Raw genomic sequence first — 12833 nt, 5'->3', positions numbered from 1 at the left:
AGCTGTCAGTGTGTTGCATATTGTAATGGTACCCGCAGGATGATCGAGCATGTCTATGATCTGTAGACAGAATTTGGTTTCTTAATAGTGCACAATGTTTATCTCACTCTCTTTCTTGCAGCCGGCAGTTAAAATAGCTTTGTGGCATTCCTGGATGGAAGCACTGTGCTAGGGCATGCCTGCCACTGTCCTGTCATCCCTGTGCCCTCTAGCTGTGCCAGCCCCAGCCCTGCAGCTGAGAACAGTCACCCAATCCCTGGAAGAAGAGACTCAGGATCCCCAAGGACGCGGCTAGGGTTCTAAGCCTAAGTCACCATCTCCTTCCACCTCCACCCCCAAATTCTGGAGATTGATTTCCAGGCTTGTTCTTTTCTCTAAAAAGTAATAACAAAATGTTCTCACTTGGGAGAAAGATGATTAAATTTCAAATTACACTGCTTGCCAGATAAGATTGAAATCTCTGGGTCCAGGCAGGCCAGGGACCTGTTTTGTACACAGGAAGCTACCAGCCTCCGATTGGCCACATCACGGGGCAACTGAAACGAAGCAGTGTGTTTAAAACCACATTAAAGGGTGGCAAATATGGTAATGAGGGCATTTGTTATACTGCAAGGAGCTTTCTAGAACATGGAAACTGTCTGCATACCGATGATGACTGTGAAGGCTGTGAGGGAAATGGAATCCAACCCCCCTCCCTGCCCTCCTTCTTCATGAAGGGTGCAGGAAAGAGGTCTTGGCGAGGGAGGAGTCGTGGAAAGTTATTAAACGCTTTAATAACGCTTTAATAATGCACAGAGTTGAGGCTTCAGCATGGGTTTGTGGGGGCTTTGATCAAATCAGGCTCCAGGGCAGGGCTGGCTTCCCCAGGGGGTATCCAAGGAGAACCACAGGGAGGGGAAGGCATGGCCCAGCCAGGCATCAGATTTCAAAGCGGTGCCTGGACCATTGTAGTTCTTGTTTTCTGAGAGGCTGGAAGGCAGGGCTGGGCTTTCTCTTTGTCATCGAGGCTTGTCCCCAAACTCAGACTGGAAGCAGGTGTGTGCATTTCTGCACGCATGCAGGGGCTTAGCCAAAACTGAATAATGGGTGTAAACTGTGACAGTTAGGGACAGACAGACTGGTGTGTCCATTTTAATGTCCCTGCCCGTGCAGGCCTTGAAGATACCCACAAGAACACTGAACTCAGAGTTGGGAAAAGGACATCTAATCACCCCAGCTACCCAGTAAAACATACTTAGTATCTTTGGGCCTCAGTTTCCACACCTACAACCTTATATTTCTTCCTCAGGGAAACGATCTGATCGTCCTTGTGTGTTAAGGTTCCCTGTTTAGAATCCTGCACTGGCTTCACACAACATCATCCCCCTGGCCTTTATTTCCTTGTTGTGCCTTCCCCCACATAGCGCCAAGCTCCAAGAGGCAGCATGCACGCAGGGACAGCCTCAGTGGGCAGAGGGCAGCCTCATCCAAATCCAATCCATTTGGATGAGCCTGTGATCTCCAAAATCTACTCTTATTAGAGATTCAATAGGCTGGAGTATTGTGATGATGTTGTACTGAGTTAATACAAGAAGTACTAAGCATTCAGCACAGTCATTATCATCATGAACACTGCTATGGGTTGGCTCTAAAATGTACACCCAAAGTCTCCTGTGTATGGAAGGTGATTGGATCTTAGGGGCGTTATGCTCATCAGTGGATTCATGCATGGATGAGCTCATGGTTGATTATGTTGTTAGGAGGTGGGTCCTGGTTGGAGTCGTATCACTGGGACCTGACCTGGAAGGATGTAGTCTTTGTCCCTGTTCCCTCTCTCTCTCTCTCTCTCTCTCTCTCTCCTCTCTCTCTCTCTGTCTCCCTCTCTCTCTCTCTCTGCTTCTTGACTGCCATGAGTGGAGCACCTTTCCTTGACCAGGCCCTTCCACCATACTGTTTCTGCCTTGGAGCCAGCTAACCATGGACTAAACCCCTGGAAACCGTAAGCCAAATAACCCTCTCCTCCTTTAAGTTGTGGGTATTGGTTTTTTGTTCCAGTAATGGGGAACAGACTAATACAGACTCTAAGGCATCTTTTGTCACACCCCTGCCCTTTTTGTCAGGACTGGAGATCCCTAGCACTTCCAGGGCCTGGATTGAGCATATAAATGGACACTCAGAGCCCACCGCATCAGCCTTCTCCTCCCATCCTGGCTCCACCCCACACCCTTGCCTGCATCGCACCCTCCTTTCCCCCTAACAATCACCCCTGAGCTGCCCTTGGGCCTGGGCTGCACAGATGGGTGATGTGGCCAGATCTAGGATGACTCCAGAAGAGAGTGCTTCGTACCCTGGAAGTATCAGGAAAATCCATCCAGGAATCCATGGGGCCCTGGGTTCCAGAGTATAATCTAGAAGGAGGGAATCACCAGTTTAGGGTGGGCATTGCTCTTCTAAACTCCTTGCCCCTAGGGTGGAGCGAGGTCAGAGGTGGCCCTGGTACCCAAGTCTAAGGACGGTGAAGCCTCAGGCAAGGACAGTACTCCACTCTGCTCTTCTCCATCAACACTCTGGTCAAGCATCACCCCCATAGAGCTTCTCTTTCCAAATGCAGCTGTCCTGCTGCCCTGCCCGTCCATGCTAGCAAGGAACTTCCATTACCAGCCCACAGGAGAATGAAACGCCAGGCCCATCCTTTGCCTAGCACTGAGGGTGGAACTGGAGATGAGAGATGGGATAAAAGAGAAAGCATGCACTTTGCTTGGTATTGACCTTGGCTCTGAGCCACGCACTTCAAGAGTGACTGAGGCTGTGGGGGGCAGGGCAAGGCGATGGCAGGTACCTGTGCATACAGCTCATGAACCAGCGGAGCATCTTTTGGTGGAAGCAGATTTGAGACTAGGTAGGAGTGGAGGCTTTGCAGCACCCTCAAATCCCAATGCGACTCCCGCCCTGCCTCCCACAGCCCACTGGTCTGCAGGTTGCAAAGAGGCCTCTGTCTTCAATGTTATTACTGCGTATCCAGCCATATCCGTGCACACCTAGCCCTTGGCCTGGCACAGGAAGGGCCCCAAAGTGCCAATGAATGGAGAAACACACAGCTATAAGCATGAGGCCGACCCCTGCGCTTGTGCCCTGCTGCCCAGTGCATTTTTTTTTTAAGACGCTTATGTTCCAAGCCAGCCTGACGTTCACACATGTGGGACCCTAGGTCATCACCCAGCTTCCTGTCCTAAAGACAGAAGGTGATTTAAAACTTCCCATAAAGTCCACTTCGGCTCTGGATCAAAGGGCTCCCTGGGACTGCTATTGGAAACCTCAGTCCTCAGGTGCAGCCTCCCAAGCCAGGCTGGTTGATACAGATGCAGGGAAGCCACAGACCTCCCTGTGCTCTTGGGGAGATGTAAGGGGTACTGTGCTCAGGGCTTGTGCACCACCCTGCTGGCAGCCTCGGCCCACTGCATGCCCATGAGAAGGGCAGGTTGGGAGGGGAGAGGCTCAGAAAGCCAGCACCCTGGTGGCAGACAGCAAGGGTAGCCAGGCCAGCCCAAGGCGAGGGGACATGGCACCACTGGGTCAGGTAAGCTCTTCCGTGGCAAAGGCAGAACAGAACACCGGGACCACACAGAGAAGCAAGGGCCAGCAGGTGGTGGGGGTCAGGGCTTGATGAGGGTTGTGGATCTGGCCCCAGCTGCAATGCACAGTAGCCCTTGAGAGCCCGCTGAAGTTACAGTGGCGTGGGGCAAGAGGGCGTCTATGTGCTGGGCAGCAGGAGATGGACACGGGCAGACTCCGTCAGGGTCCTCGCCTGACCTGGAGCCTGGAGATGCCGCAGGCTGAAGAGAAAGCACAAATCCCTCCCCTTTATGGGCTGCTGCTGTTTGGGGGCTGTTCAGGGGCTGTTTGCTTGGAATCCGACGCACCCACCTCAGTGAGGAGTCTCCAAAATCAGCACGCTATTAGTGATTTTACCCCTCTCCAATCTTTTTTTTCCCCTGGAAAATGGGACCAAATCAGACAGGTGTGGGTGATGGGATTTCACTGTCCAACCATGCAGCCCAAATCCGAACCCATGAAGGCCGGCAGCATCCCGATTCGAGGTAACCAGGGGTTTCCTTTGCCTCGGGAATAGCCCCGGGAGGGAGTCGGGGGCTAACTACCCCTCGGCAGAGGAAGAATGGCATTTTAGAACAATATCCACACGAAAAGGTTCACACTTGTAAAAATATATGGTCCTCAAGTCAAGATCCTTAAATGAACTGGACATGGGGGTTGTGGCGCTCCCTCTCCATCTCCAGGCAGACAGGTACTCCCATCTGCTGGGGGAGGGGCTGCAGAGCCCTTTTTATTTCTTCTGTCAGCCCAGCAGTTACCATCACAAGAGGCAGGAAGAAAGCTCCGCAGATCCGAGCGCCAGCCCAGCTGCTAGTACCACCGGGACTTAGAGGAGTCTTGTCTCGGGTCCCCTCCTGTCTGAGAGAGAGAGGACCAGGTAGAAATAGCCTGCAGGGAGCTCTGGGGCTGTTAGAGAATGAGGTGGGCTGCTGCCCAAGCACCTGCTGAAGGCTTGACATGGAGACGATTCCCAGCGAGGTTAATTGGATGGAAAGAGAGGAGGGAAGGAAGAGGAGGTGTGCCTGGGTCCCCGGGTGCCCCAACAGTGTCCCAGATCCTATCGGACTTACCAGCTGCTGCCTGAGATTCCACCATGAAAGCATTCTCCCTCTCGCCCGAAGCATTGATCCCAATTAAAATGCTAATTATCTCCATGGGTTCTACTAGTTAATTTTTTTTGTGCCAGTCTGTCATTGACCCCAGAGTGTGAATGGGGAGTCTGGGAGGCTGGAGTCACGGGGCGAGGGCAGAGGGGGTGGCCTGTGCCCGGACACACCGCTCTGCGCCACCTTCTCCCCAGCGTGCCCCCGGAAACATGCCTTCTCCACACTCGTTGGCCGCTGCGGCTTTGTTCTTACGCTTTGCCCTCCCCACCTCCGAGGCCCCAATCCGATCTCCTTCCTCCCGCTTGCGATGCCTCGATTCCCTCTCCCTTCTTCTGGACCCTCAGCCTACGAGCTTTAGCCCTCATGCAAGGTGAGAGGTGTGCATGATGACAGAGGCCAGGGACACTCTGGCGTGTGCAGCAGGCCCCGGTTCCTGCAGATGCAGTGGGCAGGGACAATGGGTCCGGGGTACGTCACAGATCTCCTGGCCACCACGGCACTGTGACATCCATCAGCAGTGCTGAGCCTTGGTTTTCCCTCTATAGCACAAAGGATTAGCACAAGGAAAAATGGGATACTGTACATCAAGGGACTGACCTTTATTAGCTGCATCCTTTCCCATTTTCCTCATCTTCTGTTGATTTTCTAATAACTCTGAGTGGTAGCCAAAGCATCCCCGCTCCCATTGTACAGATAGGTAAACTGAGGCCTTGGCAATAAGCAAACTTGTGCAAGCTTGAGTGGCAGTAAGAGTATCCTGGTGCCCCAGCCAAGCCCTCCCCAGATACCACACCGGATCTCAGCTGCTACCCCTTGAGAGGAGCCGTCTGGGCCCAGCTGCAGGGGATGTGTGTGTCAGGAAAGGAGAAGAAGCTGGAAGTGTACAAACCAACAGCCCTGGAGAGCAGGCTCTTCTGTGGGAATTAATTAAAACCGCAGCTTTCATTTCGTCTCTCTAACAAGCTTCTCTGTGTCCTGCGGTTTTGCTGGAGTGGAGTTAATCTCGATTTCCCTCTGCACTTCAGCTGTTGACACGGAGGCTCCTGAGGAAGCGGGCAGCTGTCATCTCAGAGGGCGCGGATGGATGGGATGAGGTCAGCGCTGGAAGAGTTGGTGCTTTTTTTAACCCAGGGGAAACCGAGGCTAGAAGGGACTGGCTGGAGGCCACTTTGTGAACTCCACATTCCGACTGTCCAGGACCTGGCTTGGGCAGGTCCAACAAGGCCAAGGAGGGAGGATGAGGATGCACGAGCCCTGAGCTCTTTCCCCTGCGTCAGCTCTTCCTGAGAGGCTGGGCTCTGCGGGGCTGGGAACCCAAGCCTGTGTTCGCAGTGTGGCAGGGCTCCAGGAGGCTTCTGTGGCCAAGAGCTGCTCTTGGCCAAGGTTTAGAGGCCATATAGCTTGTTAGCTAGAGATTTTCAGCCTGGTGCTAACAATACGCCAGGCTGGTCATGTCTTTATTTGGGGGCCTGTCCCATGCATCGTAGCACGTTTAGCAACTTCTGACTTCTGTGCTATAGATACACCGCCTCTCAATGGCAGTCCTGACAGCCACAAAGCATCTCCAGACGTTGCTAAATGTCTCCTGCGCTACAGGAAGTAAGGCGGTGTGTCCCAGTTTGAGAGAATCCCTCTGACGACACATTTTGGGGGAGCTGACAGTGAGGTATGCCAGGCTATGGGGGGCAGGGATGAGGAAAGTAGAACGTGGGCTGGGAGAGAGAAGGGTGCAAAGGCGTTTTACAGCCACCCAGGCACAAGGAAGCAGACGGACTACACTCAACGGTCTGCAGTCAAAAGACGCATTAGAGAAGTCACCTGTGCCAGATGGATAAAGGAGGAGGATGGTCTTAAACCTGCACCAAGTATCAACCCCTGGAGAATTTAATGGATGCGTGCCTGAACACGTGTCCAACAGTATCCTTCTGCTGAGAGATCCGTTTGCTGACAATGTTTCCAGCCTAAGTCATGGCATGGAGTGAGTGGGCTGCCCCGTGTTCATCTGCACCTAATTCCCAAGCCAAATACACTTGACTATTTTGGTCTAGATCACACTTGATCATCACAAACAACCACCAAATCCCTCTCCTCTCCTATTTACGGATGGAAGCAGCTGCTGTATTTGCATGGCTCCTTAATATAAACACGGCTCTGATTTCCTAACTTTCTTTGGGGAATTCCTCCAAGGCGCCCATGTTTATTTATGAAGTTGGTTTGGAAATAGAGTGGGCACTGCTGTCACTGCTGGGGATTTAGATGAGGTCAGCTAGGGAGTGTTGGCATTAGCTGGATGAAGGAGGGGTGAGAGGTCACAGAACAGCCCCCTCTGCCAGGGAGACTTTCTGAGGCGTCAGGCCTGTCCCCACCTCCAGACAAAGACCAGATGACCATTTCCAAGTTCCCTGTGCTACTTATGGTTGTTTCATTTTGCTTTGGCTACTAGGAAGCTCAGAGGTAAATCAGGTCTTATCCCAGGCTCTTGAAGAGTTCTTTTTCCAATTCTCTAACCTGTTTGGGAAAACCTCTTTGCAGCTTTGTTTTGGGATGCTTTATATGTGTTTTAATATTGTAAACCGCCTGAAATGCATTCAGAGTATAGCTAGGGTATAGATAACGAACAAATCAACCTCAAAGGCACTAAATATTTCCTCCTACCTCCATTAAAATGCAGGTATCATAGGTCTCTTTTGCTAGAGGATCCATTCTCAACTGCTAAACCAATCCCCAGTGATGGGGACGCTCGAAGAGTTTGAGCCGGAATGGACCATGGGCCTCGAGAAAGGAAGGAAGCAACATTATTAACTAACCAGAGTCCTGCGCCTGTATTTACAACCCACAAACATGGACAATACGGTGTGGAATAAAGGGAAAGTCCTTCTCCAGCATGAATAGAACCCGTGTCTTTTGGCAGTACCAGGAGAGTGACAGCGGCCTTCTCAAGCTGGAGTCTTAGTCTAAACAGGCCTCCCCTTACTGGTGGGAATGTCAAAGGGAATCTTACTCAGGTGACTGCTTACCTCACAAGAGAAACTCAAAATGGTGCCAGGATAGCTTGTGGCCAGCCTGTGTCACACTGGTCTTGCATGGCCATGGGACAAAGCAGGCTGGCAGAGAACAGGCCTGGGCAACTGAACCCAGCAGGAGACAGCAGCAGGTTCTAAAGGCCATGAAAGGTCAAGAGTCAAGCCCAAAGATAGCAACCATGGCTTCTCAGGTTGGGACATCTGGTCTACGTTCTGTACAATGCTTGGATTATTGCAGCAGCTTGGCCACAGGGAACTCATTAGCTACAAAGAGAGAGGCAGGAGCAGACAGGCCATGAGTGTACTGACTCAGGGTCATGGCCCCAGGGGTCAGTGGTGCAGGGAGGGAGCATTTGGGTGGTGTGCAATTTTAGAAAAGAGAGGGTCCTGGTCCCTCAGGTGTCTTCAGGGACCTCACAGATTGCACAAGTTATGGCCAGAGCTGTTCAGGGGCAGGTGGGTGACCTCTGGCTAAGGCAGCCCTGGGGGACTTGGGCCACCTCTGTCAGCGTGGTGCCTGGCGTGCCTGAAGACACGCGAGTGGGCTGCACTCAGGACGGCAGCCAGGAAGATCTCGAAATAAAGCTGCCAGGAAAACAAAGCTGCTTTCTGTCCTAGACATCTCTGTGAGTGACGGAGCTGGAATTAGGCTTCGGCAGGAGCAGGCAGGGCCCTCTCTGGGTGGTTCTGCGGCCTCCCTTGGGATAAACACTCCCACCGGGGTCAGTCCCAAGGCAGCAACAAGGCCCTTTTCCTGCAGGCAGGTCTGGGCTGGCCCAGCTGGTCCTGGGGAGAGGCGGCGCTGTCTCTTAGTCACTGCCCTGATTCAACCCGCCCTGCTCCTTCGAGCCTTCATGTCGTCATCGGTGTGCCAGGGCTCAGAGCAGTCGCCTCCTGAGGCTCACGGGGTCATGGGGTGAAATTGAGCGTAAGAACTTTCTTACTTTCTAGAAGAATTCTTTGAAAGAAAGAGCTTTATCATCAATCTTCTGCGGGACAATAGCGAAAACGCATCATGAGGCAGGACGAACAGAGCACCGAGGCCTGGGGAAAGCCCGAGCGTGTGACCGGGGAAAGCCCAGGTCTCAATTTCCCCACCTGTGAAATGGGAATCCCATTTTGCACCCCACAACCTCACAGGGGTGTTGTGAAAACCAGAGGGATTAGAAAGGGCGCATTTTTGAGAGCTCACACACAGGAGAAGAGGATGGTCATGTTTTTATGACAGAAGCAACAGCAAAAAAGTGCCAGCCAGCCATCAAAGGGACCATTTCTGCCCCAGAAAACTAATCTCTAATTATTCCTTTCAGTTCTAAAGAGACAGGGGCCTGAAAGAGAAGCTGCAGCTCATCCTTCATGTGATTATTTAAGCCTGAGCCAGGAAGGGTGACAACTGTATATACAGGGCTGGAATTTGAATATCTAATTTGATGGGGTACACAAATTGGCAGTTATTCAAATGAGTGCATTTGCATATATAGGGTTTAAGGCTAAATGATAATTCCTTAATATGTTTTCCACAGTGCAGAGGAAGAATTTTAGATCTTTCTGCTTCTCTTCAAGGGTTTTAGGAAGGGATTGTAGAGGCTGCTGAGTGGAGCCCAAGTCACCCCATTGTGCACGGGGTGGGAATGTGGGGTGTACAGCTTGGGGACACTGGGCAGTCGTCCCTGGAGTAGCTAAAGTGGCCTCATGCTTGCTGCCTGTAGTGTCTCTGGAAGCCTGTGCCCCACCAGGGACACCTTTGTCTCAGGGGGTAGCAGAGGCTCCAGGCTGGCTCCCCTCCATCCCAACATCGCCTAGGAATGCAGGTTCTCAGGCGCACCCAGCCTCCCTAAATGTAACAAGCCTCCAGGACCACTCACTCAGCTCAGGTGGGGACACTGCCCAGGGCATCCCTGGCCCAGAGCAGGTGTGGGAACCTGCTCCACGAGTATCAGGGCCAAGGTTACACTGTCCTCTGGGATTATTTCCCAAGGCCAATTCCAAGCCTCATCCGGGGCCCTTGAGAGTGGTTTTGACTTCCGGTGGAGGAAGGAAGGTCCCCAGTTTCTTTCAGGAGGGGAGAAAGGAAACCTTGTCCCCCAGATATGTGGTAGCTAAAGTGCTGCAGGGCAGTGGGGACCCGCCTGGCCCTGATCCAGGCTGCCTTTCCTCCTGGGCAGGGGTGGCCCCCGACTCCATGGATGGCGGCAGCATTGCTGTGGGGCCTGGGAGCTGCTGGGATTTCTCGGCCTCTGTTGGACCCAGGCTCTGGTTTCTCCACTCTTCACCTCTCTGCAGAGTCCGCAAGGCTGCCCTGGGCCAGGGGCTTCCCCAGATGATGGGCACAGGTGTACGGGGGCCACACCTGACTGTGAGCTTCCAATCAAGGGCTGGGGGCCAACACAAGAGCAATGGCCCCGGGACAGCTCATGGGTCCAGAAGTCACGGCAAGAAGGATGGTTGGTGAGGGTGGCTGGTGCCTCCAGTTTGACTAGAAAGCAAGTGAGACTCCAGAGGCAGCAGGGAGGATAGAAAATCTTCCAACCCAGCCCACAGAGGGGCTGTCAGGGGAGTCCAGGGAGGCGACAGCAGCCTGGACCAGGAGGTGTGGGATGGACAGGACAGCACTATGTCATAGCTGGGCCAGCTGGCCAGGGAGCACCTTTGACAACGTGGAGAGAGGTGAGGATTTCTCCCAGATGTCAGCCTAGGAAGGATGGGCTGCCAGAGGACCGTGACTTCCTGGGCTGGATTTGGGATAGAGTTTGTAGTTTTCTGGTTAACCATTTTTGGACTGCTGAGGGTGGTCCATGGTTTCCTCGGATACCCAGGCTCATTTTTGCTCCCTGTTCTCCTATCCCCGAACTGTGGCTCCATCCTTTTGGTAATAAGATGGCTGCTGAAACTCCAGCTATCATGCCTACCTCCACACAGAAAGATCCTAAGAGAAAAGAAAAAGACAAGAAGAAAGGAAGAAAGGAAAGTCACCCCTAAGCTGAATCAGCCCCTTTCCTGGGGTTTTCCTTGAGGCCTCTCCCCAGAATTCCCGCTTTTAGCTCCTTTGGCCATCAGTATGTGCAAGATGTGTTGGAATAGGCAGCTTTTTAGATTGCACATTGTTAAGTCCAGAGTGGAGGAAAGGAGGAACGGATGTGAGGTAGGCGGTTAGAACCCTTCCTTGCAGAGGGAGTAAATAGGGCAAATTCGCATATTTTTCATTAGCTTTTACTTTTTAAATATTAAAAAAATCATAAGCATTAGCAAATGAGGTCAAGTTATTAAGAAAACCACGAGCGTCTTAGGCAGACATCATTTAGATGCAAGGAGCAGAAAGCTGCTTAGCAGCTACAGGTAAAATGTGGAATTCGCCATGAGGATTGAGGGAACCTCGAGCCTGAAGCAGGGCGCCAGGGTCCCTTCTGTCCCCGGTTCCTCTGGCTTTTGCACTCTGCTTTCGGTTTTCTCCTCCCTTCCCCGCTTCTTCTCTTTGAGCCTGGGCTTTCTCTCCCCGGCGACCGCGACTACGTAGCAGAAAGTGGTCACCCTGCCCTGCCAGTTCAAGTCCCAGCAGGGAAGGTCTCCAGAACCCGCCCCCAAGCTCCCCAGGTGTTGTGCACCTCCTGTGCAGCTAAAACAAAACACCCAGCCCTGGATACTTTACAAACAACAGACATTTCTTGCGTTGAGAGGTGGAGGTGGAGAAGTCGCAGATCCAGATGCTAGGAGATTCGGTGCCTGATGAGGGCCGGGTCTTTCCTTCCCTGGCAGAGGCCGCAGAGAGGACAGACACTGGGTGCTCAGGCGGCAGAAGGCACCAAAGGAGAGAAGAATAGAGGTCCAGCTGGCTCTGTCCAGCCCCAGCGCAGGTGATGATCCACCCCACAAGGTGAGGTCTTCAGGACCTAATGGGCCCACCTGGTCATACTACCACAGTGGCAATTAAGTTTCAACACAGGAATTTGGGGACACATGGAGACCCCAGTGCTAGGGTAGAACATAAGTTCTCTCATGTTCTTCATCCAACCCCAGCCCTTCTTCTGAGTGTGTAGAAAAAGCATCTTTAACCCCTTCCAGTCGCTGGATGAATTTGTTCTGTTCCAGAGCGACTCTGTTATTCTACACCAAATGACTCCACACTATTCTTGACACTGTTCCCACATTTATTTTCCTCTTCCGCAGGCTGGAAATGCAAAGTCAAGTAGAAATGTCTTTGGCCTTCGTGGTTCATAATCTCAGGCCACAAAAGACACCCAAACCTGCACTCTGGGAGGCTGAGGCAGGAGGATTACAGGTTTGAGCCTAACTTGGAAAACTTGGCCAGACCTTGCCTCAAAATAAAAATTTTAAAAAGCACTAGGGATGTAGCTCATTGCAAAGACACAACCACTAGTATTGCAAATAAATAAATAACATTGTGCAATATAATTAATTTCTAGTTTATTTTTCCAAGCAATCCAATTCGTTTTGTTTTGTTTTCTGAGACAAGTTCTCATTATGTATTTCCGGGTGGCCTTAAACTCGCTATGTAGCCCAGGCTGGCCTCAAACTCATGGCAATCCTCCTGCCTCAGCCTCCTTCATGCTGGGATTACAGGCATGCAACACCACGCCAGGCACAATCCAATTTCTTTACAAAAGTTTCTGGATAGAGGTCGATCCCTGATTATATGTTAGCTATTTTTTCTACCTAGAAGAAATCTTAACTGTGTTTACCTACCTATTTCACAATGCCAAAGCACTGCTAATAATTTCGTGACCAACAGCAGCAGCTACCAAAGAGGCAAGCTCAGAATTCCCAGCCTTTCAGCAGTTGTGCCAATGGTACAAAACCTCACAAAAGGAATGGTGTTTCCTCTAGCACTAGTTACTTGAGCACACAGACATATGTGTGCATTAAAATAGTAATACTGCCCAGTGCTGGGCATGTTGTGGTATAACACACAGGTTCATCCCATTGAATTGCCTGGAGGGAAATTTAACAATGCATTTTAAGGGCTCTGAGAATGCTAGCCCCCTTCAATCCTGGTAATTAATTCCAAGGAAATAACATCCCCCCCACCACCAAAGCAAAAGGCTTTTAAACATGTGTATTACACATAAGCTTATTTATAAAGGAGAGCTCTGGAAAG

The sequence above is a fragment of the Chinchilla lanigera genome, unplaced genomic scaffold (genome assembly GCF_000276665.1).
Source record: "Chinchilla lanigera isolate Chin_1 unplaced genomic scaffold, ChiLan1.0 scaffold00049, whole genome shotgun sequence".
Taxonomy (NCBI): domain Eukaryota; kingdom Metazoa; phylum Chordata; class Mammalia; order Rodentia; family Chinchillidae; genus Chinchilla; species Chinchilla lanigera.
This window is presented reverse-complemented; position numbering follows the sequence as displayed.